Source organism: Mus musculus, chromosome 6, assembly GCF_000001635.26.
Source record: "Mus musculus strain C57BL/6J chromosome 6, GRCm38.p6 C57BL/6J".
Taxonomy (NCBI): Eukaryota; Metazoa; Chordata; class Mammalia; order Rodentia; family Muridae; genus Mus; species Mus musculus.
The window spans coordinates 85,987,358-86,011,775 of record NC_000072.6 but is presented as its reverse complement, the minus strand read 5'-3'; the positions used below and the strand labels follow the sequence as shown (position 1 = coordinate 86,011,775).

The window sequence follows — 24,418 nt, the reverse complement described above, 5'->3', positions numbered from 1 at the left end:
AAGGCTGAGGGGAAATCCCATGTGCACTTGGAGAAGATTCCCACGAGTCGCACTGTCTTGCTGTGTTGGGGTAGCCAGGCACATCCAACTTCCACCAGAACTCCAGACGCTTCAGCTCTCCTTCCGGGAGTTGTTGTCAGTCCCCCAGTGCTGCCTCAAGCCTGAGCACACCTAGCAAGACCTGTGCACAGAAACATTCCCAGAGCCCTGGACTTAGGGGTTTCTATTTTTCTTGGGGTTTTTTTATTTAGAAGGCTATTTTATGTGTGTGTTTGTAGGTATGTGCATTCCTGGTGACAGCTGAGGTCCCCAGAGAGAGTTAGATCCCCGGGAACTAGGGAGCACTGAGCAGTGTGAGCCACCGTGTGGGTTCCGAGATTTGAACTCTGATCCTCACGGGTAAGCCCAATTCACGGTTGAGCACGGAGCCTTCCTTAGAGCCCACACACTGTCTTCAAAGTAAGTGGTGCTCTGGAGAGCACCGCAAACCAGAAGGGTTTCTTTTCCTCTCATCTGTTTATCTGGGAGAATGGACAGTGATGACCTTGAATGCTCATCCCAGTCCTGTACCAACAGAGCAACCTCTCCTAACACTCTGCACCTGCCAACAGCGTGGTGAGAGGCAGCAGGGGAGGGGGGGGTGTGTCTCCTGGGTCAGCTTTCATGTGAAGAGAGATCGCCTCTGTCCTCACTTAGGCCAGACCAGCCAGCAGCAGGGGAGAGCATGATAGGGAAGGACAGAATGGGAGAAGTGGAAAAAAGAGGGTTTCTGGGCAAGGGCAGGGCTGGAATGGGAGCATGCGCAGAGAGGACACTTACAGATGGACTTCCGGTACTCATGTACTGGAGCTATCCACAGGGCCAGTGGTAAGAACATGGCACACTGTAGTGATGCGTTGGTCACCAGGATGGCTCCCATGTAAGATACATTTGTTGAGTGTTGACTGTGGAGACGGGTGAGAGCTCACCTTTCTCAGGCAGGAATGACTGGGGCAACGCTTGCCAACCCTGGCTGCCCTTGAGGGTCCCATCAGGAATCATTCTCTACCCAAGGAGTTCATTGATGTCATGTTAGTCGCACAAGTCTAGACGACCTTGGAACAGCAGCTCAGTTCATAAAGCAAAGTTCAGTGTTGGCTTCAACTTCACTCGACGTCCTAGGTGTGGCCCTGGGAGAGTCAGCATGTGACCTTAGAAGGGTGGATGTCTAGGCAACTGAACCCTGACGCTGGATGCAATCTGGAACTCTGAAAAGGCATAAAGGCCCAGAGGGAAACAAACTGCCTCGTAAATATGTAAATCCATAGATTAGTGCTGCTTTCCCTGTTGGTCAAAGAGGCTTCTTTTGCATGGGGAGTGGTTAATGTATAGACTCCTTACTCTTCAAAAGGTTGAGAATGAGTATTGAGTGATAAGCCCCAAATGAGATATCTATATCAGACACACACGCACACGCATACGCACATGCACACAACTTACTGCTCAGGAGGTATAAAATGGCACAGAAACAATGTGAGAGATGGAGGCTGGGGAGGAGTGCTGTGGCAGCCTCTCTTCTAGACAGGTAAAGACCATTGCACTCATGAAACCCAGCCACTGCAGTTACTTCCACGAAAGCTCCACAAGGTGGAGCCCTTCAGCAGTCCAGCATGCAGGGAGCTATTGATTGTTTGGGAGACAGGAATCATTTTTCTTTAGGGGTGTAGAGAATGGGAAGTTGCCTAGGCTCTAATAGAATCCCACAAGCATGCACAAACAAGAAATCCCAATTAAACTCACTGGGATGTTCAAACACAGAAAATGAGGCCGGCAACGTGGCTTTATGGGACAAGACCCTTGCCACACAAGCCAGACAAGCAGAGTTTAATTCAGGGATCCCACAGGGTGGGAGAAGAGAACTGGATTCCTGCAAGTTATCTTGAACTCCACAGAGCCTCTGGCATACAGGCGCACATGCATGCGCACATGCATATACATACTCAGAGAGACAGAGTAGATAAATGTACATTTAAATAAGACTTGACAGAAGGAGAGTGTTTAGGATAGAGGTTTTGCGAAGACTTGGAGGAGCATGGGAGAGGGCATTGAGGAGTAAACATAATCAAGAATAGTTATAGACAACGTCAAGGATGAGGTTTAAACTTTGTAACAGTAGTAATTAAAAGTCTTTAATCCCAGCTCTTAGGAGGCAGGAGCAAGAGAATCTTGGTAAGTTCCAGGCTAGCCTGTGCTACCTAGCTGCTTCACACTGAGATCCAGTCACAACCAAAAACAAGAAAGACAGAAAGGGGGGAAATGAGATAGAGGAGAAATAAGTGAGCAGCTAGGACAAGGCTGCCCTCCAGCACCTCGCTAATCTTCACTGTCAATCACACCTCAGTTAACGTGTCTATGACGCCTGATCAGAGAGCAGACCCAGGAGCAGGACACACCAGTCAACTTTTATTGTAGAATTAAATAGCATTGTTAAGAAACTGCAAATCTGTTTCAAAATACACTTAGATAAGTAGAACATGAGTTTCTGTGAGCTTTATGGAGAATGACTGTGTTCTGGGTAGTGTCACTTCTCAGCAAGGCCATCATTAGCAGAAGCAGCAAAGAGACTGTGCACCCACTCACAGTTCCTAGTGAGCTTTGCATTGTAATCTGCCGCTGACAATGAATTTGTCGTGTCATCCCTTTGCAGGACACCCATTTTATTGCTGGACAGAAGCAAGCACTACCTTCTGCAGTAAGGTCATTACAGCTTCAAAGCAATTCCAGACTTCCAGGAAACATGTTCAGGCAAGCAGACCCTCCCTAGGCCAGACAGACTCATAGTGTACTGTGCTGTGATTGGTGGTCATAGTGCTCAGTCAGGATGATTGGCCATCAGGACAACATGGTTGCAGGACTGGACAATCTGAAGGGCTGACGTGGAGTACAAGGAGGGGAGGAGGGCTGCCTCATGCTCTTTCACATGAGACAACCCTGATGCAGTCCACAGAGCTACAGTCATCTCCTCTTGTTTCACATAGCTTGTGAGGTAGCCCACTTTGATCGGGAAATCCTATCATACCTGTGATACTCTGGAGCTTCAGTAGCCAGTGATCATCAAAGTGCAAAGATCCAAACAGCATCCTGGAAGATTCTCCTGGGAGCCCGGCAGAGCATCCCCATCAACAGGATCCAGTTTCCATGGTGTTGGGTACCACATAGCCTGCTGACAAGCATCTCACAAAGCAGACACCATGCTGTCTGCACCAGGAACTTCCGTTTCTACCTGAAATTGCATCTGGGCTTACAGTCAAGCAAAAAGTAACGAAGCTCACCTGAGTCAGAAACTTCACTTGGCATGTTTATCAGTTGGGTTCAAGTTCTGTGCCTCACTTTTTAAACTTTGTCTCTCACAGAAAATTGACAGTGTCCTCACAAACCTTACAACCTGTCCTCAGGCATCCTGAGGTAGGCAAGGCTGGCCAGCAGTGGGTGCACAGGGCTCTTAGGTCCATACTGGTTCCCAGCTAGAAAATCCCATCTTAACCTGTTAGCAAATATACCACCTAACAAAATCAACTTCCAGTTGCTATGAACTCCTAATATACTGTTCTACTCTGAAATAAGGTTCATTAATAGAGACATATCAGTGTCTTCCTCTAGACTCTGTGAATGGGCACATATGCCATTCACACACACCAGAGAACATACATGACACAGATGTAACATATGTGACATAGGTTGAACATATACATAGATATCTACACCATCCTACATATATACATATACAAAACTCAAATATACACAGAATCTACACACACACACACACACACACACACACACACACACACACACACACTGATGAAAGTGTGTGGGATTCAGCTAGTCACAAATCTGTGACAGTCACCATGCTGCTCAGGGAGGTGACATGGCTGCAGTCCTGCAACAAGAACAAAGGAAATATGGGTAAGGCATGGAAAACTCCTTTTTGAAAGAACACATACTTTACATAGTATACTAAAAGAGAGACTCATGTGACCCAGGCTAGACCACATAACCTAGGTAGCCCAGGAGGATCCTGAACTCATTCTCCTGCCACTGGCTACCAGTGCTGGGTTATGGGCAAGCACCAGGACAGATTTTAGGAGTGCTAGGAACTGACCCAGGGCCTTGGGCTTGAAACAGGAGCATTCTCCCAAACGAGCCACGTCCCCACACATCAGCCTCTGGCGTAAGAAACTCACTGAAGGCCGATAGCTCTCAGCCTATAGGTGAGATCAGGATGTCATCAGCAGCCATGGGAATGGATCTGGGACCCACCACTCCCACCCAATTCTCCTCATGGTCTTAGTCAGTGTCTCCCCATTATCATTGCACATACTTTCCAGAGTCACTTGTGATACAGTAACTGGTCCTGTGAAAAGGGACCAGTAACTTCACTGCAGTGTTGGAGTCATCTGGTGAAAGTGACCTTACAGTCCTTGAGGGGATGCCCACATTTGACAGGCAAAGTTGTAAGGATTTAGCCATCTGACACAGAATGGCTAGGTAGCCTTGACTGTCCTTAAACTGGTGATCCTCCTGCAGCAACTCCCAAGTGTTGGCATTACAGATGTGTTTCATCATGGCCAAGTTTGGAAAGTTCCTTACATTGGGAATATTGGCACTGGTATTCCAGGTTATGTGTGTGTATGTGTGTATGTGTGTGTCAGACTCTCTATTTCAACATCGTGGTACCTAAAACATTATTATAATCCAAACCAGAGCTAGGTGTTTTGAACAGCTTTGTTGGAAAGGTCTTCCCCACGTGCAGCTGAGACCCTTATTTGCATTTGATGCCTGAGGCTGCACAATGGGGCTGGAGAGACACAGTGTGTAACAGCATCCATTGCTCTTTAGGGGAAGCAGGCGCTGCACAGTCGCTTGACTCCAGATCCAGGGCATCTGATCATCTCTTCTAACCACAACAGGCACTGAACCCATGTGCACAAATCCACACACACATAGAAATAAGGTGAAATCATCTGATTTTAAAAGACTACACAATGAAGTTACAGAAATAAACAAAAATAATGAATTATATAAATGTTTTACAGAAGAAAGCAGAGATATTATTAGGTCTCACTTTATTGTTAGGATCAGCAATATGATGCACAGTATAAATATACACACATTTATTATGATACATATAAAATATCATTTCTTTGATGTATTATGTTCATTGGCTTGAGTATACTGAAATTGGATCTCTGGAATGAATTTATCTTCAGCATATGGAATTACTGTTTTGTCAAATCCATTTGATAGTGTTCTGTGATCAATTTTTATTTTCAGTCCATCAAAAAAGTCTGAATTTTCTTGGGTCATTTTAGGATGAGCATGTCCTCAAATTAACTTTGTGTGTTCTGGAAGACTTGATGTAAAAGATCCATTTGGGTTTTTCCATTACTGATAGACTCGAGCCATATTTGCATATTATATTGTGCCTCTTTCTTCTTGGGGCCACGTACTGTTTTCTATATTTTTCAAAGAGCTATTCCATGAATTAATGTCAATTTGGAATGTGCCTAATTTGTGTTTACAGTCTCTTCAATTTAAGCAAACTTTGTTCGGTTCACATATGCCTCTTACATTTCTAATTAGTAATATATATTGATCAGTTCTTCATTATGGTTGAGTTTTCATGATTATAAACACATGTGGATTGAAATATGACTGTCACTCAAAGTTTAACTAATAGCCACCTGCCCATTCATTCACTCATTTTTAAGAAAATAATTCTTGAGTTTTCCTTCAGCTTATGCAATGAACATTATCATGAGTGGCTGTGAGGTACTTTCAGAAATTACACACTAAGTAAAAGGTCTTTATTAGTGGTCTTTATTAATCTACCCTGGGACTTAATCTACTACTCTGACTTCAGATGCCCTGTCCTTTAGTTCCACAATAGGTAAATTCAGAGATATCCTAGGAGACACCGACCCTCTGCTCAATGCTGTGGAAATCTTGCCCTCTGTTGTTCTCTGTGGTGTTTACTAGAACATAAAACCGCGCTGTACATGTAAGCATTTACATCTCTGCCCCAGGAGGGGAAGGTTTCCCCATGGAAAATGGTACAGCTGGCAGTCAGGAGCCAAGGAATACCACAAAGTCACATTGCACAACAAACCTCATGCAAGAGATTTATTGGGAAGGGAAAATCAGTTGGCTGCCTCTGCTCAGGCAACAAGCAGCAGGGGACTGAGCAGAAGGGAGGGTTTATACAGGGTTTCTGGTGGCCGGGGTGGGGGTGGGGGACAGAGCTTTCCAGGGTGGCCTGTCATTGATGGAATTTTTGTGATAGAGATATTTGGCTTAGAGCAATTAACAAGCAGCAAAGTGAGAGAAACTAATAAGACAATGAGTGAGGCCAAAAACGGTGGTCCTTTCTCTAGATGTTTAAGTTTGGCCCTAATATCGGAGAAACTCTGGAAGAAGGAGTCGTTTTCCATCTGGGGTCTCTGGATCCAGATTGCTATACTGTAAGACAGGTGTATTTGTAAGGTGGTCTAAAACTTGAGACAGGTTTTCATGTTTGTCCTGGATGATCTCCTGGGGCTCATTTGGTTTGTTTGTTTGCTTTATAATTGACCACCTTGTGGAGACTGGGCAGGAGGCAATTTATAAGTTGGTCTCTAGCTAAAATGCCCCAGAATTGTGTAGTTCCATTCAGAACCCTGTCTGGTTCTTTGTCAGCCCAGACTGGGTGGGCAGCATTAGTTTGGTGGGTTTTGTCTACATGTGCCCTAGGCTGGCCCCAGACCTATCTATGCTGGGGGAGAGAAGGTTGCGGGTGAGGAGCGTGTAGAAGTCATGGAAGGTGAGGCTGATGACACTGGGACTCTTTAATAAAAGAGGGATTAGTGATGTGAGAGCCCAACCTCTCCTCTACCTGAGAGAGATCACTGAATAAGGAGACACATGCTCTTACCATGCCATCCACCCCAGCAACCCCACCCCCACCCTCACAAAGGGAGAACTGGGGAGAGGTTAGGCCGGCTATAGGGGGTGTAGAGGAAGTCCCATGATAGACCTGAAGAAGCTGCAGGATTATAGCCCTAAGGGTGGTGGGATGGCGGCAAGTGAAGAGGGCAAGCCACAGCCTTAAAGACTGTGGCTGAGGTCACCTCTGCTTCCAAGAGTACTAAAGGGCTGCCGGACACCCAGTGGTCACTTCGTCGGACACAGGGAAATGTTTACATCAAAGAAGGTGCTTACCTAACTGCAGCTGGTGGGCGGGGTGCTGAGCGATCGAGTCTGTTGTAGGTGGACTGGACGGCTCAGACCACTAGGGGGAGCAAGGCACCAGGAGAGTCTATCCGAGTCAGAGCAAATGTGTGTTACAGCTCAGCTCCACTGGGGAAGGTTTCCCCAATACAAGTGTAGCAGCGGGACGGTTTTCCGAATGCAAGACTAACGGCTCTGCTTTGGTGGCGAGGTGACAGGAAAGGTTTCCCTAGCTCTTTTACGGTACAGTGCATAGCTATCATGGCATCTGGTCTGTGACAGCTCTCAATAGAAGGGTGGCTTGATAACATTTTTGGCCGTTCAATGGGATTGTTAAACACATTCATGTTCACCTCTCATAATGTTCAAGGCAAGGCATTTTCTGTTAGAGAAGATGAAAACCCCAACCCAACCAAACACAAACACCTCCCAAACAGGAATATGTCCGCAAAATATTGAACAGTTAAATAAATGGCGTCACTTTTAGTTACACTGACTGTAATCGGTGAACTTCTCTGAGGCTTTTATAACAATAATATGAATATATATGCATATATATAAAGAGATGCGCATCATTTGGGAACATACTTCAAATTTATAGTGTTTATTTTGTCAGGAAAGAGACTATACATGCATGAAAGTAAATATTATGAACAATGACAAAATGTACATAAAGAACACAGAGACATGTGGGGCAGCGCGGGAGGAGAATTGAACTTTCGCTCCTGGTCTGAGAAACTGAGATTCTGAGGTGGGAGCGCCACCTAGCACGTCCGCACTACCTGCCCCGACCTGTAGAGGGCGCAGCGGATATAAACTCCAGTTGCAGAGTGAAGCCCTTCGCGGTCTCTCCCCACCCCACCCCCCAGTGCAGACCAGTGCGCATGCGCACAAGGAAGGCTCGCGCCCAACAGTCCTCAGGTCGTTATTTGGGTGCTGAAGGCACAAGGGGTCAGATCTGGGTTGAAGACACCCTGCCCTAGGTACCAGCTGGAGATGTTTTGTCCCTTCCAGGACGCTGGAGGCGGAGAGAGTCACTTGAGGGAGTTTCTGCTGTTCTTGCTGATGATTTTGCTACTTTGCTTACAGGTGTTGGTAATTTTTACTTTCCTTCTTGCAACTGTCTGCTCCCTTTCCCAGATTTCAAAAGTCAGTAGTTTTATCTCCACAAATAAGGAGTCTCTGAATCTGGTGTGGCCAGACTGGACTTTCGCTGTCCCAGAATCCAAGTCGGTTAGTTTTATGTCTAAACCATCAGTACCTAAAAACTCCTTTCCCGGGCTTCCTTCGGTTAGCCCTTCCTTTTAGATTCTCAAGTGAGCAATGCCTAGAATCAGACACAGCTTGCAACTGTCCTCTCTCCTTCCCCAGACTTCAGCTAAGTCCTGCGTTTTATCTCCTGGGTATCCTCAAGTCCGGCAGCTTCCCTGGGGGTTCAGAATCCCAGTACAGAACTTGCCTGACCCTAGTGCAGAAGAGTCAGACGTTTGCCCAATTATCCACTCTCTTTTTCCTCCAAGACATTTTTTTACACAAAAAACCCTAAATACAGTGAATTCTTAAAAACTGGAGTAGAGGTGGGGAGACAGTCCAAAGACCTTAAAAAACTAAAACTAAACTTATATATAAAAAAAAAAGGGGGGGGTGGTGGTGCTGGAGAGATGGCTCAGTGGTTAAGAGCACTGACCGCTCTTCCAAAGGTCCTGATTTCAAATCCCAGCAACCACATGGCGGCTCACAACCATCTGTAATGAGATCTGACGCCCTCTTCTGGTGTGTGTCTGAAGATAGCTACAGTGTACTTACATATAATAAATGAATAAAGCTTAAAAAAAAAAAAAAAAGCCAGCTCAGCTCTGACTCCCCAGCCTGACCTGGCATGACTGAGGCTCAGGTTGTCTAATCACATAAGAACTCTGGGCTTTCTTTCTCCTGATGGAGTTGATATCAGCTGTGTGAAGAAGACTGAAACCGAAACCGCCGTGTGGTGAAAGTATTAAATGTGAGCACTTTAGCTGGTGTTTTAGCCAGTGACTAGGATGATGTTTTCCTTAGTATTAATGGTTAGCATTGAAAACACAGGGTTCCCTTCTGTTTTCATGCACAGAATCAGTTCACTTTGACCATGTTCTTTCCCACACTGCTCAGCTTTTCTCCCTTTGCTTCTCCCCAGCCAAATTTCCATCTTACATGTTCATGCATGTGGATGTGTGTGCATATACATATATGTGTGTGTACATATATTTAAATGTAGATTCCCCCTTGAGTTTCTTCTGCCCACAGTACTATCTCTTGTTACCCCCTCCAGCCTAGCAGACCCACTCTCCCTCGGATACAATCCCCATTCTGCTTCCTTGCCGGTTATGTCACCTTAGTATTTGAAGCCAGGCTGAGTTTTATCAGGGATACAGAAGTTCTGTCCATTCCCAGTTTGGGGCATTGCTTATTGGTGGAGACTGCTGCCTTGTATCTATTTCAGGTTATGGAAATGGGGAGAGGGAAAATCGAGGTAGTTCTTAGGAGGTGTAAAAGTTGAACAGCAAAAGGTGGAGCAGAGAGAAAGGGCCATGTGGATTGGCTTCCATCATAAAGACACCTTCATTCCCTGAGGAGAAGGGTAACACGCAACTCAGCTAACCACAATCCAATGTAACAGGTAGAGAACCTGGCTCCAGTGGACAACGGCTGCCCGGGACCCATTTTGCTGTTTTCGGAATTCTTTTCTGAAAGGTAAGTGAAAGTTAGTTCAGAATTCTTTAAGATATCTAAATTCCCCTTGTAGAAATTTCTCAATCAGGTCATTATTCACTCACCCTTCTTTTAATAAAATGACTGTACAATATTACTTAACTAACCAGAAATGAAACTTACAGATCAGTAGGATCTACCTCCATGTAGACCTAGGAGAGACATCAGGGTAATGCCTTAACTGTAACATTGAAAGAACCTGGAAACCCCCACTCAACTCCCGATTCGGCATGCACCCAAGAATCACGAACAGACCTTCTTGATGTAAATACACGAGGTAATTTAATGGCGGAGCTCTGGGTCAAAACGTATCTCAATGCAGGAAACAGTGGATTCGACCATGAGGCTTGGAAGCTAGGGGTTTTTATAGAAAAGGGTCTGGGGCTGGGGGAGGAATTGGCGAGGTTTCACATGATTGGTTCATTTAAACATCAGTAGACTGTACATGCAGATCGAGGTAACAGGAGAGCATCTGGTTAACATTTAACTTAGGTCAGAAGGGCGGGAGATAGGGAGGCGCCGGGCCAGTCCGGACATGTCATTCTCTTTATCTTTATGGCCAAGCACATTCAGGAATGTCTTAACGACAGGCCTGCCCGGGCATGTCCTGACCTGTTCTGCTATGTTCTCAGCCCCAGGTTTCAAAGCTCACAAACAACTTTTTGGGCTATTTGACATAAATTACATGAATCACAGGTCTCAAGTTTTATTTTCTTTCAGCATAACGAATACACTAAATTTATGCTGATGTCTTTCAGTGTATGAATTTGTAGACTTGACAACACTAGAAACATAAATAGGACAGTACTCTCTGAACCCAAAAAGGGTGTTTGCTATAGGAAATTCATTGAAAATTAGAAGTGAGGAAGAATGGCCATTTATAAAGTTGGTTTAGGTTCTAAGGTATACATAAATGGAACAATTTTAATGTTGATGTTCTAAACTTATTTAGATGTGAGACATAACACACACACACACACACACACGCACACACACACTGTATTAATCTAGTTCCTCTAGAAGAACAGAACATGTAGAATCCGTACTTATGTATGCATATGTGTATCTATGTATCATATATGTATGCATATATCTATCTATCTATGTATCATCTATCTATTTAAATGGATTTATTAGAATGGCTTTCTGGCTGTGGTCCAGCTAGTCCAACAATGCCTATCTACCAGTAGAAAGCCCAAGAATCCAGTTCTTGTTCAGTCCACCAGGCTGGATGTCTCAGGTGGTCTTCAGTGAGCACTGGAATCTTAAAGACGTAGGCTCTAATGCCTGTGAAGGAATGGACTTGCTAGACAAAGCAAGATTGGGCAGGAAGAAAGCTTCCTCTTTCCATGCCCTTTATATAGATGGCAGCAGAAGAAAGGTGGGTCTTTGTATCTCAAAAAAATCTGGATTATGGGTGTATATTCCCACCTCAAAGATTTGATTTAGAATTGGGTCTTCCCTTGTCAAAGTATTTAATTAGAAAACATCTGTCACCAGTTCTCTTAGTTAGGGTTTTACTGCTGTGAACAGACACCATGACCAAGGCAAGTCTTATAAAAAGCAACATTTCATTGGGGCTGGCTTACAGGTTCAGAGGTTCAGTCCATTATCATCAAGGTGGGAGCATGGCAGTATCCAGGCAGGCATGGTGCAGGAGGAGCTGAGAGTTCTATGTCTTCATCCAAAGGCTACTAATGGAAGACTGACTTCCAGGCAACTAGGGTGAGGATCTTATACCCACACCCACAGTGACACACCCATTCCAAGCAGGTCACACCTATTCCAACAAGGCCACACCTTCAGATGGTGCCACTCCCTGGTCCAAGGATATACAAACCATCACACCATTGTACCCAGACATTTAAGTTTTAGTTAATTCCAGTTGTAATCAAGTGAACAACCAAGAATACCCATTGCAAGTATCAGCTTGACAAACAATCATATCCCCTTATGTCCTACTTAATTTCCAAATGAAAACAACAACCAGGACATCATTATACCTAACATGATATAACTATACCTTGTATGACTACAGTGCATTATAAATTTAGAATAAGAAACATTGTCCATTGAGGGACATTCTTTTAGTATCAAGTTAAGTAAGATAATCACTGATATTCTCTTAGCTGATGTTGCATGACATGACAAAAGAAATCAAGGAAAGAAAACACAAATATCTGTACAAACACATTTTAACCAGATAAGGCAGAAACACTCATGTCAATTATAATCCTCACTTCTGCAACTGGTCAATGCCCCCCAACTAGTATTTATAACTACCTTCCTCTATTATCCATTCTGTGTTTCCTCCACCCTCTGCAAGCACCTCGGCAGGTCTTGGCTCTTTCCCTGGAGGAGTGATCCACACCTTCATTCCTGAAGCATCCCTCTGTGCCCTTTGTCCTCCTGTCTAGATTAGGTCACTTTAATCTCAGGGCATGGCAGCACCAAGAGGTGCCCTAAAAGATGCCCTGCACTCCAGACATAATCTTTCATAATCTCCCCATTGTGGAGAGGCAATCCAACCATTATCCCAATGTCCTGGCTGCAATTGTGGCCTTTTTTTTTTTCCTGTTGAGTGTACAGGGAAGAAAGGTGTGCCTCGCTTGTGCTGATGGCACACGGCATGGGCAGAACAATATTTCCTTAAAGCCATAAGTTGTTCATTTTAAAAGTCCGTTTATAAAATAAGAACATGAGAAAATGCTAAGTCATTAGGACTCCCCCTGTGATACTCTCTTGTCTGATGGCATGAGGTCTCTTCTTCAACCCACCAACCATAGCTGACAGGAGGTCATGATCATGGGATTTAGTGTCAACCTGACAGGATGGAGCATTATTTCTGGATATAACCATGAGGTGTTTCTCAGGAAACCAGTATGTGGGTGCCTGGCCTCTGTGGGAAAAGTCCACTCTTAACACAGGTAGAAAGCATGCAGCTAGCAGGAGCTGCATGGGGAAAACAGGGGGAAAAAAGAGATTTTCTGCATCTCTCCTGGGACATGCATGTTTTTTCTCTGACTCTGGGTTGTAGACTTGAGCTCCTGTGTCCTCAGGTCTCCTCAGGCTTCAGCCTGAGGTTCACATGAGTAGCTCCCCTGTTCTGTGTTTTTCAGATGTGAACTGAGCCAGGCACCATCAGCTCAGTGCTTCTCCCTTGTAAAATGCCTGATGTAGAAAATGCCCAGCCATATTGGCCAGTTCTCCTGAGAGCTGTGGGGCCCTGAGGAGCTTCACGTAGATTCAAAGGATGCTGTGGTCAGCAGGGGGCCTGACAGAGAGACTGTTCTCAGGAGCAGGTCTCCACAGAGGGTCTCCTCTAAGGCAAAGCATGGAGTATGGCAGCCCCTTGAAAACCTGTAACGGCAGAGTGCTCCATGTGACCCTATAGCCTGGAAAGCTGCCATCCTCAGATGGCCTGGGAGAGCATGTGGTGTACTGACCCACAAAAGTCAGAGTGGACAGAGCTCCAGACCCACTGGGACCAGTCATTCCTTTTGTGCTTATTCTGAACAGAACTGAGCATTTTCTCCTGAACTTCCATTGTATTTTTCAGGTGAGCAGGCTGCCCAGTATACAACCTCACAGCTGGGGGAAACTGGCTCTCACCTGTATCTGGAAGTGTGGGGATGCTGACTGCACAGGCTCATAGATGCAATGAGGACCACCTGTACATAAGGCTTCCTAAGTCAGGTACCAGTGGTGACTTACCTGGTGTCTTAGTTTGGATTCATTGCTTCAGGCACCATGACCATGGCAACTCTTATAAAGGAAAACATTTCATTGGGGATGACTTACAGTTACAGAGACTCAGTCCATTGTAATGGCAGGAAGCATGGCAGCATCCAGGCAGACATGGTGCTGGAGAAGGAATGAAGAGTTCTACATCCTGATTCAAAGGCAGCCAGGAAGAGACTCTCTTCTGCCTGGGGCAGAGCCTGAGCATATAAGGAGACCTCAAAACCCATCCCCACAGTGACACACTTCCTCCAACAAGGCCACACCTACTAAAAGGGCCAAGACCCATGTGCCAAGCATATTCAAACAACCACATTGCACTCCCTGGCCTCTATAGACTTGTCAAACACATGAATTTATGGGGGCCATACCTAGCCATAGCATGATGTAAAATGCATTTAGTCCAATTTAAAAAGTCTCCATAGTCTATAACAGTCTCAACAATGTTTAAAGGTCCAAAGCTCCAAGTTTCTTCTGAGATTCATGCAATCTTCTTAACTGTAATTCCCTATAAAATCAATCAAAAGCAGATCACATACTTCCAACATCACAGGATATACATTACTGTTCCAAAATGTCATAGTGAGGTAATAGTGGACCAAAGCAAGACCAAAAAATATCTGGGAAAACTCCAAATCTCCATGTGTGATGTAAAGGACTCTTCATCTCTCTCTCCCTCTCCTTCCATCCTTGTTGACTGCAACAAGCTTTGTTCTCTTGGCCTTGTTCCTGGTTAGCAGCTTTCCTTGACTGTTATCCCATAGCTCTGGGATACCCAAGGCAACTTCAACTTCACATCTTCTTGATCCATACTTGATCTTTTGAGCCTCACCATAGGGCTTACATCACTTCTCTGGCTCTGCCCTCTGTAGCACTCCAGGCTCTGGTTGATCCACTCTACTGCTGTTGCTGTTCTTGGTCATCCTATGGTACTGGCATCTCCAATATGCTGGGGTCTTCCACTGCAACTAGGCTTCATCAGTAGCCTCTCATAGGCTCTCTTCATGGTACTGAAGGACCCTAAGGGGTTTTCCAATCCCACACCCTCCTTACAGTTTACCCCTTCTGCCTGGAGTCAAGGCTAGGCCAAGTTCCAATCTCCACCCACAGGAACATTCTTGAGTGAAAAATTCTCAGAATGTACTGACAATTACCTGACCCTCTGGAAAGTCCCAGGTAGAGTTCAAATACTTGTCATACTTGCTAGCCAATAGATTTAAAGGTCAATATGCTTAGCCAATAAGTTTGAACTGTAACCTTGCTGATATAACCTGTGCCCCTAAAAAGTATAAAACCTACTTGTAATAGCCATTCAGGGTCACCTTCTCATCACTTGCTTCGAGGGAGTGATTGAGGGTTGACCCCCTAATGTGCTGGAAAATAAACCTCTGGCTCTTGCATGGATCTGCTTCTCGGGGTCTCACTCAGGGGCATCTCGAAGTAAGTACCACTGACCGACAGTGGAGTGGGGTTGGCGGTCTTACAGTACCAACCCTTAACTTCTTTGCATGACCCCTTCAGTCCTGGGCTGTCAACTGCAACTGAGGCTACAATTTCACCAATGGCCTTTCCTGACCTCTCACAATTTCAAGCCTCAGTTACTCTCTATGACCCCTTCATGCTTTCAAAACATCAAGTCCAGCTGTAGCATGAGGTGCAACCTCAGTTATCTCTGGAAAATATTTTCTCTGGGCTCTCAGAAAACACTCCCCAGAAGATTTCACTTCAGTGGTACTAGTTTCTTCTTAATCACTGATAATTTCTTAGCTCCAGCTAACCAGCATCAATTGTCCCAGAAAACCCTTCTATTCTTGACTTTAAAGTCAGAGCCACATGGCCAAAGCTGTCAAGTTCTTCCGTTTACTGGGACTAGAACAGGAACCCCTTGTTCTATTATGACCAAGCCAGCTCAGTCAGTCAACAGGTTCTCAAGAGCAGGAGCAAGGATTTAAATGAAAAAAAGACAATTAGACAACATTGTAGTCTGGCCCCAGCCAGTTCTGAGGCTGAGGCGGGTTTATTTTTTCCCTATCTGCTTTTATGCCATTTTAATTACATGCAAGTAATAAGGGCAAGCAGTACAATAGACACAAATAGTCAAGGAGCAAGCAAGGCAATAAACAAAGTCTTGTTATTACTGTTTCTAAGGGCTTATCAGGATGACCAAGATATCTGAGCCTACTTCCCTGTCCTAGCCCAAAGTCATATTCTTGCCTGAAGTCTACTTCTTTGTTCTAGCCCAAAGTCAGATTCTTGCCTGAACTTACTTCCATGTCCTGGTCCAATGTCAAATTCCTGCCAAGGGGCCCCAAAAGCTCTTCGCACTATTACATCCTTTAATGCTTAAGCTTGGCTGTCCTGTAACTTGCTCTGTAAACTGACCTTGGACTCAGAGATCTACATGGCTCTGTCTCCTGAATGCTGGGATTAAAGGCGTGTGCCACCATGATTGGGCCCGAGCTGAGGCTTTTGTCTCAGCAGCTCTGAGCTGGAGACTTTAGATCAGCCCCAGAGACAGGGAAGCCCCACACCGAGGATGTTCTTTCTTGTCCCAGTGCTGACAGATGTCTAATATTTGGTCTGCTTCCTCATTTTCTCCACAAGGAGTCCAAAGGAACTCCAGAGTGAGTAAGAAGTACAGAAATGTGCAGACATCCACATGAGGCCCTGAGGGGACGTGGCCTCTGCAATTCAGGGTTCTGGGGGTGCCTGGGGTGAGAAGAGGCACACCCTGAAAGCCCTTGTCTACCTAATCTCCATGCTGGAGAGAAAAATGCCTGTGATCTTTTAAATAACAGGCATTTGGTTTTGATGGCCAACAATATGTGTGGGGGGAACAGGAAGTGTTAGGGGAAGACGTGAAACAAGCAGAAGGTGGAGACAGAATCTGCAGAGAGAGAAGGTGGAGAGGGAAAGTAGTAAAAGAGGATCTCCTTCCATCTTCTCAGGCCCACAGAATTCAAAAGGTTGCCACTTGGATTATCTGAGGGTATAAGGGCCATTCTTGAGAGCTAAGATGCACCAGAAATGTCAGTGTGAGTTCGAGTTACCTGCAATTTTTTAAAGATACATCCCAGAGGCAAATTGATGGGGATGGGGGAGTAGATCCCATTGCTAATGGTGGCTGGTGAGCCATAGTCAAGAGCCCAGGTCTCCAGTGATAGATAGGGAGGTCTCTGGGAGGGAGGAGATACCAGGAGACCTGCGGACAGGACTTTTGGATGATTAAGAACAGACACTAGAGCCGGGCAGTGGTGGCGCCCACCTTTAGTCCCAGCACTTGGGAGGCAGACGCAGGCGGATTTCTGAGTTCGAGGCCAGCCTGGTCTACAAAGTGAGTTCCGGGACAGCCAGGGGTATACAGAGAAACCCTGTCTCGAAAAACAAAACAAAACAAGAACAGACACTGGATTTTGGCAGAAAGATCACCAAAAAGTGAAAAGGAAAAATTGCCAACCAAGCCAAATTGAACAAAATGTGCCTCCTGGCTATCTGAGGCCATGGCATCAGAAGGCCATGGCAAGGTGCATTCTCCCAACCCCCACAAGACAGAACTGGAATGTCAGATGAACAGTGGTCATCGGCCAATATCCTGGGGAATATTTAGGATGGCTAGAAAGGGCAAACTCACCAATTAGCCACTGTTGGCTGAAGGGAATAGGCTCTAGATGTTCCAGAAAGTACACGAACTCAGTGGGAATTGGAGTGGCATTCCTGTAGACCCATTTGAGTTATGGTACCAATGAATGGGCCTGGGAGTTGGCTCAGAACACACCCCAACACCAAATCCTCAGCACAAAGGAGATTTTATTTGACAAGCAGAGTAGTGGGGAGAGGCCACCTCTGAATTGGATAAGGGCAGCAGCAGGTGGCTCTGAAGGAGAGGCTTGTAAGGAGCAAAAGGGAAAGTCTGGGGTAGGTGAGTTTGTAAGTCCTGATTGGACAGGTTAGTGTAGCCAGATAATGAATTTTGATTCTTGGACATTGATTGGCAACCAGCCTCAGGGATGAGTTAGACATAAGAAATTGGCCAAATGAGAAAATGGCCCTGGGTGGCTAGCTCTAGGAATTGGAAGTGTGGGAGGGAAGACCTGTTGGCACCATGTTTGTAATACTTGGGCCTGCTAGAAAGCCCTTCTAGAATAATCTCAGCATCCATTATATAAAGAAATTGCAATCAGATACTGTGTCTGGTATACAATTTCTGGTACTCAAAGTCCCTTCATTTGCACCAAATAGTTGGGATTTTTCTTGAGGGCTTAGAAACCCAGCAATGATGTCACCACATTTTTTCAGAGCAGCTGGCATTAGACTATGCACCTTATAGGAAGGCTGTAATGGCAACCAGATAAGACACTCTGAGAACATTACTGAGCTTTTAAATAGTTTGAAGCCATAGACCATTTTGTTCTTGTACTTGCCAGACCTGAATTCCACACACTCGCTGTTAGTATTTGGAGGCACACACCACTGGGACAGATTCCGGCATCATCCTTTGATACCTAAGATGAGTGTGTAAATCGACACTGGAAAAGAAGACTGTCTGGGATGGATGGGTCTGAGAAGACAAAAGATTCCCAGTGAGGATTCCCAATGAGCCCAGTCAGCCATGCCTGATCCACCAAGGAAGGCAGGCCAGAGAGCTTCATGAACTGGCCCCACCGTGATTCCCCAGATCATGCCAGGGAAACACTCTGGTCTGCTAGGTGGAGAAGGAAGAGGGGGAGATCTGCTTTGTCCTCCTGATTCATGGAGGTCAAAATAAGCTGAGCTTCTCTCAGTTTCTTCCTTGCTGGGTCCTCACTAAGGACAAGAATCCATTCATCCATGTTTTCCCTGATGTCTAAACCATTCCAAGCTTTGTTCTCCAGCTTCTAACCCTCTCTTCTTCCCTCCTCCAACAGCTGACTCTGATCCCATCATTACAATGAGTTACCATGACTGCTTCAAACATGAGATCCACCATCTCTCTGGGTCTTCGGCTGCCTGTCCTCAGTCTTGCCCATGGGACCTGTGTGGTTTATCCTATGAGAAGAGAAGACTCTGCCCTCCGGTGTGGTACTGTCCTGCTGTCACATTATCTCACCCCTCTTGCCCTCCCTCCCCCACTCCCCCAGCTCCCTGGGTGTAACAACCCATCAGACAGCTGCACGTCCAAGTGGGGATGAACCTCGCAGATGTTAAGTCAAGGAAGTTACATACCTAACCACTGCATTTGAAGACGGTGAGACCCAAGCAGTGCTGAAGTACATCATGGCAGGAGGCACATTTAGGGGGTGAACGCTAAAGACAGTGAGGAAGGGATGGTGGGAGCAAGAGGGGATCAGTCTCAGAGGAAGGAAGTGGGAAAGGTGGACCAGGCTCCTGGCAGGGTCCTGTTTTCTTCTCTAAGTGGTGTATGCACATGGTTGCTCAGCAAGTCATAAAACTACATTGTTAGTCTGTATACACTCACAAGTAAGCTATAGTTAACTAAAGTCAATTCAAAGGAAAAAAAAAAAAAACAAAACAAAAAGCGAGGAAAGGAACAACTCAAAACCATGATCAAACCTCTTCACAGTTGTCAACATGTCAGCATGGTTAGCCCATCTCTGCCCATACCAGTCTCATCTCTCTCCCGACCCCTAGACCTAGCCTCAGCATGACAGTTGGGACAGAAGACAGCATAACCATAACTCTCATCCAGTGCCTTTGTTTTTTTTTTTTACTTGAGGGAGGGTCTTCCTGTGTAGCACAGGTTGGTAACAAAGTCACCATCCAGGAAAATCACCCTCCAGATCTAGGATTCCAGGAGCGCACCAGTGCACCCAGCAACCTATATGACTTCTTTAAACCTTTCAGTCTCTGCCCACCATGGCCTAAACTCATGAAGCCAGAATTCTCAATGAGCCCTAACTCCATCAGGAGATCTGAATGCTCTTTCTGCTGGGGCCTGGCCCTGGGTCCCATCCTGAATTCCATCCCCACTGTCCCTGCTGTGTGGCTTCTGTGAGGCTCATAACCAGTTCTTCTGTAGCCTTCATGCTCTGTCACTCCACCCTGTCCCCTGCTCCCCTCAAGAGATTGCCTCCTCAGATGCAGTCAGCTTTCCCCATTCTGAGGCTCCCTGGGCCTGCTCCATACAGGTCCCTCTCCTACTTTCACCTGCCTCCCCAGAACCTGCTTCCAGCTGCCAGCAATGGCTCCACAGATCTGATATCGCACCAGTCTCTTAAGTTCCACACACTAGGACTGAAGCCACTTCCAAAGGCAGACCTCCTCTGGACATCCTACTCACGCTGCTGAGAGGATACCCTGCTCCAGGCTTGCCTTGTCTCAGATCTGTCACCTTCTATCCTCATTTCCTGGCTCTCTGAAATCCCACAGTCCCCCACACTCCCCATCACTCTCTCATTCCATGTTAGCAGCTCCCAGACCTAAGTTGACCTTCCCACCTCACCCAGCCATGCAGCTCCTTTATCTCAGCATCTGCAGTCTGGCTTCGGTCACAGCCTTGCTCTGCCCAAGGTCCCTGCAGAGTTCTCGCTCTACTCAAAAGCACCACAGTTCTTCCTGCCCACATGGGACAGTGGAGAGCATGGCTCTGATGGGTCATGTCGCTGAGCCCTCCCCCATGAAACTCTTCTTGGCTCCTCTTTCACAAGTCATCATACGTCACCCTAAGGTGTGACCCTTTTACTCTGAAACCCACAGTGCCCTGCTTTTACCTCCCGGAGAACACAGTGCACTTGGCCTCCCGTGAACAGGCTCTCATTTTCTGTGTCATCTCCCATTTGTGTTCCCAGGCGCAACCTGCAAACCAGTAATGATGTACGCAATGCAACAGAAAAGAATAAATCACAGGAGAAAGCTGCACGGGTGAGCACTTCCTGAGATCTGAATTCGGTGTCTGGGATCTCTCTGAATCTAGAAATAAGTCACCTGGTTGTGGCTTACACCTGTCAGATCCCAAGAAAAGCAGCCAGTTCTGAGAGTTTCAGGTCTCGAAACAAGAACATTCAGGAGCACTCTGTAGGGAAGGAACTGTGTTCCCCTGAAGATCATCAGAAGCATTCGAAGTACGTGCAAACACTTGAAAGTGCACATGTGCGAGCTCTTGGGTGTGCACACAGGCAAGTGCTGCTCCATAGAGGAAAAGTGCAGGGAGAATGAACTCCCCTGGCTATGTAAATGTTTCATGTGTACAGCTTTTAGGTGTGATCTCTATAGCATGTTCACATATGACCTATGACAGCTGACTCTTGCCATCCACAATCAAGCAGAACTGCAAGTTTGAAGAATCACGTTTAATAACAAAGTTTACAAATGTTTTTAAAGCCCTCAGCACTGGAACACGCACACTCACGTGTGCTCAGAGACCGAAGAGATTGAATGGCTTGACTCTGCGGAGAGAAAGACTTGGCTGCCGAGCTTCTAAGAGGCAGAGGAGAGGCCCCGCTGTCGGGGAGGTCATATTTGCTTACATGGATTTAGCCTATGGTGAGCAGCCCCCGTTCCTCCTGAATGTAGAAAAGCTCTCCCCAGTCTCCGTGGGACAATAATCGGGGCCTCTGTTTTGCTCTGGGATAATCACATATATTATGATTACACTTCTCTCACCTGCCAAGAGAAAACTTGTCACAGTTGCCTGGGGCTCTCAATCCCACTCTGTCATAGCACACCTCAATGAAGCCCCACCTGCCTCAGTGGATGATTCTCGTCCCCTCACTTAGGGCCTGGGTGTGGTTTGTTTCACAACAGTCCCTGGCTTGTTGGGAGTGACCAATGAGTCCAAGCTCTCTCTCCAGTGGTCTTGACTTCCTCATTTCTGATTGGACACACTGCTCCGCTCCCTTTATCCCAGAGTCTCTTCCGTCTCTGCCAAGGACTGCACACTGTGTGGATGTGTATGAAGCCCTTAGATGATGTACTCCAGCTCCTCTGCCAAGGAGGAGCTCAGAACAGGACCAAAGGGAACTGAATCCTCCTCCACTTAGAATTAGTCAACGAGCCCACCTTCCTCCTCATGCCTGCCTGTCTGCCTTCTTTTCCTGTGAGACGTGTCTCACTCTCTATCCAAGGCTGGCCATGAACTTGTAGAAAGCCTCTGTTTGCAAATGGCTGGGATTACCGGCATTAGTCACCACTAGAATGGATATTTCTGGACATTGGGTTAAAGCAAAATTGTTGATTCAAGGGTCTCTGAAAATGAACCAAACACAGTCATCCAATCCAGTGTGTCCAGGCCTCGCCACGCACTGTTCCCTCTGTGAAGTGACATGAACAGCTGCTGACCCTGGATATGTTCTTGGAGTGAGTGTCACAGGAAGTCAAGAGGTAAGATAATGTCAGATCAGGGAGGAATTCTCGTTCTTTACCAGTGTCCCACACAAGACTCTGCGTGTTTCTACCCCTCTCTGAGTTGTCCTTCAGGCAAATGGAGGACCTGTGTCCACAGATCATGATCACAGGGAAAAGGACTTTGATAGTCAGAACTGCAATGGACAACCGAGCCCTGTGTCACTAAAGACCAGGCAGCCTGGGATGGAAATGCTAAGTCCTTGAGATTCCCTGCATGAGCCCCTCTTTGCCATAATGACCTGAAGTAGGCTGAAATTTTTTTCTCCAAGTCAAGCCAAGGCTGACCGGGAGCTGTAACTATGGACTTTGCATCAGCCTGAGTGGATGAAGCAATATTTTTGGATTTGACTGTGAAGTGATTCTAAAGGAACTTATGTGCGGGTTCCTGGACTCAGTGGCAATGTGAAGCCATCAGAGCTTCACTGGAAGAAGCAGTGTAGGAGCAGACACTCCCGCTGCGTCTCCCCCGAGATACACGCTTTCTTTATCTTTAGCTTTCTTCATCAGATTTCCAAGCTGGGTGGCCTCTGGACTCTGAGGAGTAAGCTTGTATTTCACTAGGCTGTTGGGATTCTCAGATTGAGACTCACAAAAGTGGCTTCCCTTGGTCTGTGCCTTTTGGACAAGAACTACGTCAAACCACCAGTATTTCAGAGCTTCTGTCTTGCAGAAAGCCTGCTGTAGGAATGCTCAGGCATATAGAGAGTGTCCCCGTAGAGCAATGCTGTAGGGATAGGGCAGCCCCTCGAGGCCCTGGAACTGCAGGGCGATCCGTGTGCACACGCAGCCTGGAAAAGCTGCAGCTCGAGATTCCAACTGTGACAGCGTACACTGAGCCCAGCAGAGCCACAGCCGCAGGTCCTTGGCTTAGCTGGAACCAGTCACTCCTTTCCCTATTTCTCCCAGATGAACAGGAGCTGAGTAGCTCACTTCTGCTCCTTCATCACTTTTGCAAGTGTTCGGGTTGCTGACTGCAGAGGTCCACAGCTAGAGAAGGTCTCTCGCCTGCATCTGGAAGTGTGTGGATTACTGACTGCACAGGCTCACAGCTAGAGAAGACTGAATCTCTCATCTGCATTAATAAGTGTGCTGGCTGCACAGGCCCACAGCTGCAGAAGGCTGACGGCGATCGTCCTTATCCAAGAAGAGGTTTTGACTCATTCAAGTCAAAGGCCATTTTTATAAGACAGGGCAGCAGGACACAAAAGGACAGCACTCGTCACACGAGTTTCTGTACCACAGCAGAGTAAGTGGCACCGTGGAAGCAGACGAGACTGAGGATGTGGACAAGGGGACACAGTCTTCTCTGTGGTGCTCGATGCTCCAGACTTCAGCACTGCCTCACCTTACCCGTGAGCTGCAGTCTCACTCCTGCGTGGCTGACCCAGACGCAATGGGGACCACTTCTACACAAGTCTTTTCCAAGTCGGGAACCCGTGGTGACTTACCTGGCCTTGTTGCCATCCCACTTTCCCCAGGCTGAGTGGCTGATGCTGCTGTGCTGGGGGCTAAGTCCTCAGAGGCTTCCTCTGGGCCACACCCAGTGGTGGCTTGAAAAGTGCGGTTCCTACTGAAGAGGCTTCAGCCTTTGTAGATGACCGTGCTGCACCAGGGCCCCTTCCCCACAGTAACTTCCTTCCCCACCATCCACTGGCCCAGCTGGAGGAGAGCCCCTTTGGCAAATCCTTCTGAGGGTTTTGTAGAACGTTTTTGATATCTTCCCAGAAAGCAACATTCTATGCTACTTCCTGTCTAGTACAGAAAGAGAAAAGGATTTCGGCTAACACTTCAAATCTCAGCAGAAAGAGCAGAGTCAGCACAGTGATGACCAAAACGTAGCTCAGGCCTGATGCCACAGCATAGAATCTGTGTCCTCTATAACCATAGCCATAATGGAGCCATGGTTCACAGATGCCACCCATGTACACAGTTGCTATATGGCTGTCTTCTGTAACAGCTAAGTCACAATAGCCTCAGGAACCTACTTCACTTTGTGTGTGCAAACGTGTGCCTGTGTGTGCGATCACATGCACATGTGTGCAAGTGAGTGTGGAGGTTAGACATAGATCTTTGGTATGTACTTCCAATGTGGTCTACCTTATTTTTTCTGGGAAAGGGTCTTTAATTAATCTGGAAACTCTCACAGTTGGCCTGGCTGGCTGGCCAGTGAGCCCCAGGGGTCCAACCTGTAGTTGCCTTACTACTGTGGCTATCAGCACTAACAAATCTGCATGCATTTTTATTATCATTATCCTTATTAATCCTTGGACTCTTGGGATTAGCTCAGGTCCTCATGCTTGGACTGAAGCTCTCCAGCCTTCATTTTAATCTTTGCTGTAATCTTGGT

The 24,418-nt window shown here is 46.5% G+C and overlaps 2 long non-coding RNA genes across 3 annotated transcripts; one reads left to right on the top strand and one right to left on the bottom strand.

The window, feature by feature from the left end:
• Nucleotides 1–2,422: 2,422 nt before the first annotated feature.
• On the bottom strand, nucleotides 2,423–7,423 carry 4930553P18Rik (RIKEN cDNA 4930553P18 gene). Its single transcript, NR_155305.1, has 2 exons — nucleotides 7,234–7,423; nucleotides 2,423–3,916 (listed from the first exon to the last, which is right to left on the bottom strand). It is a non-coding gene; the product is annotated as an RIKEN cDNA 4930553P18 gene (long non-coding RNA).
• Nucleotides 3,867–22,770, top strand: Gm33319. Of its 2 annotated transcripts, none has more exons than XR_001785287.2 (5): nucleotides 3,867–8,333; nucleotides 9,899–9,972; nucleotides 13,550–13,686; nucleotides 18,636–18,789; nucleotides 20,517–22,770. It is a non-coding gene; the product is annotated as a predicted gene, 33319 (long non-coding RNA). The 2 variants fall into 2 exon arrangements; XR_003956459.1 differs by having other exon boundaries at nucleotides 9,722–9,972.
• The last annotated feature ends 1,648 nt before the right edge of the window (nucleotides 22,771–24,418 follow it).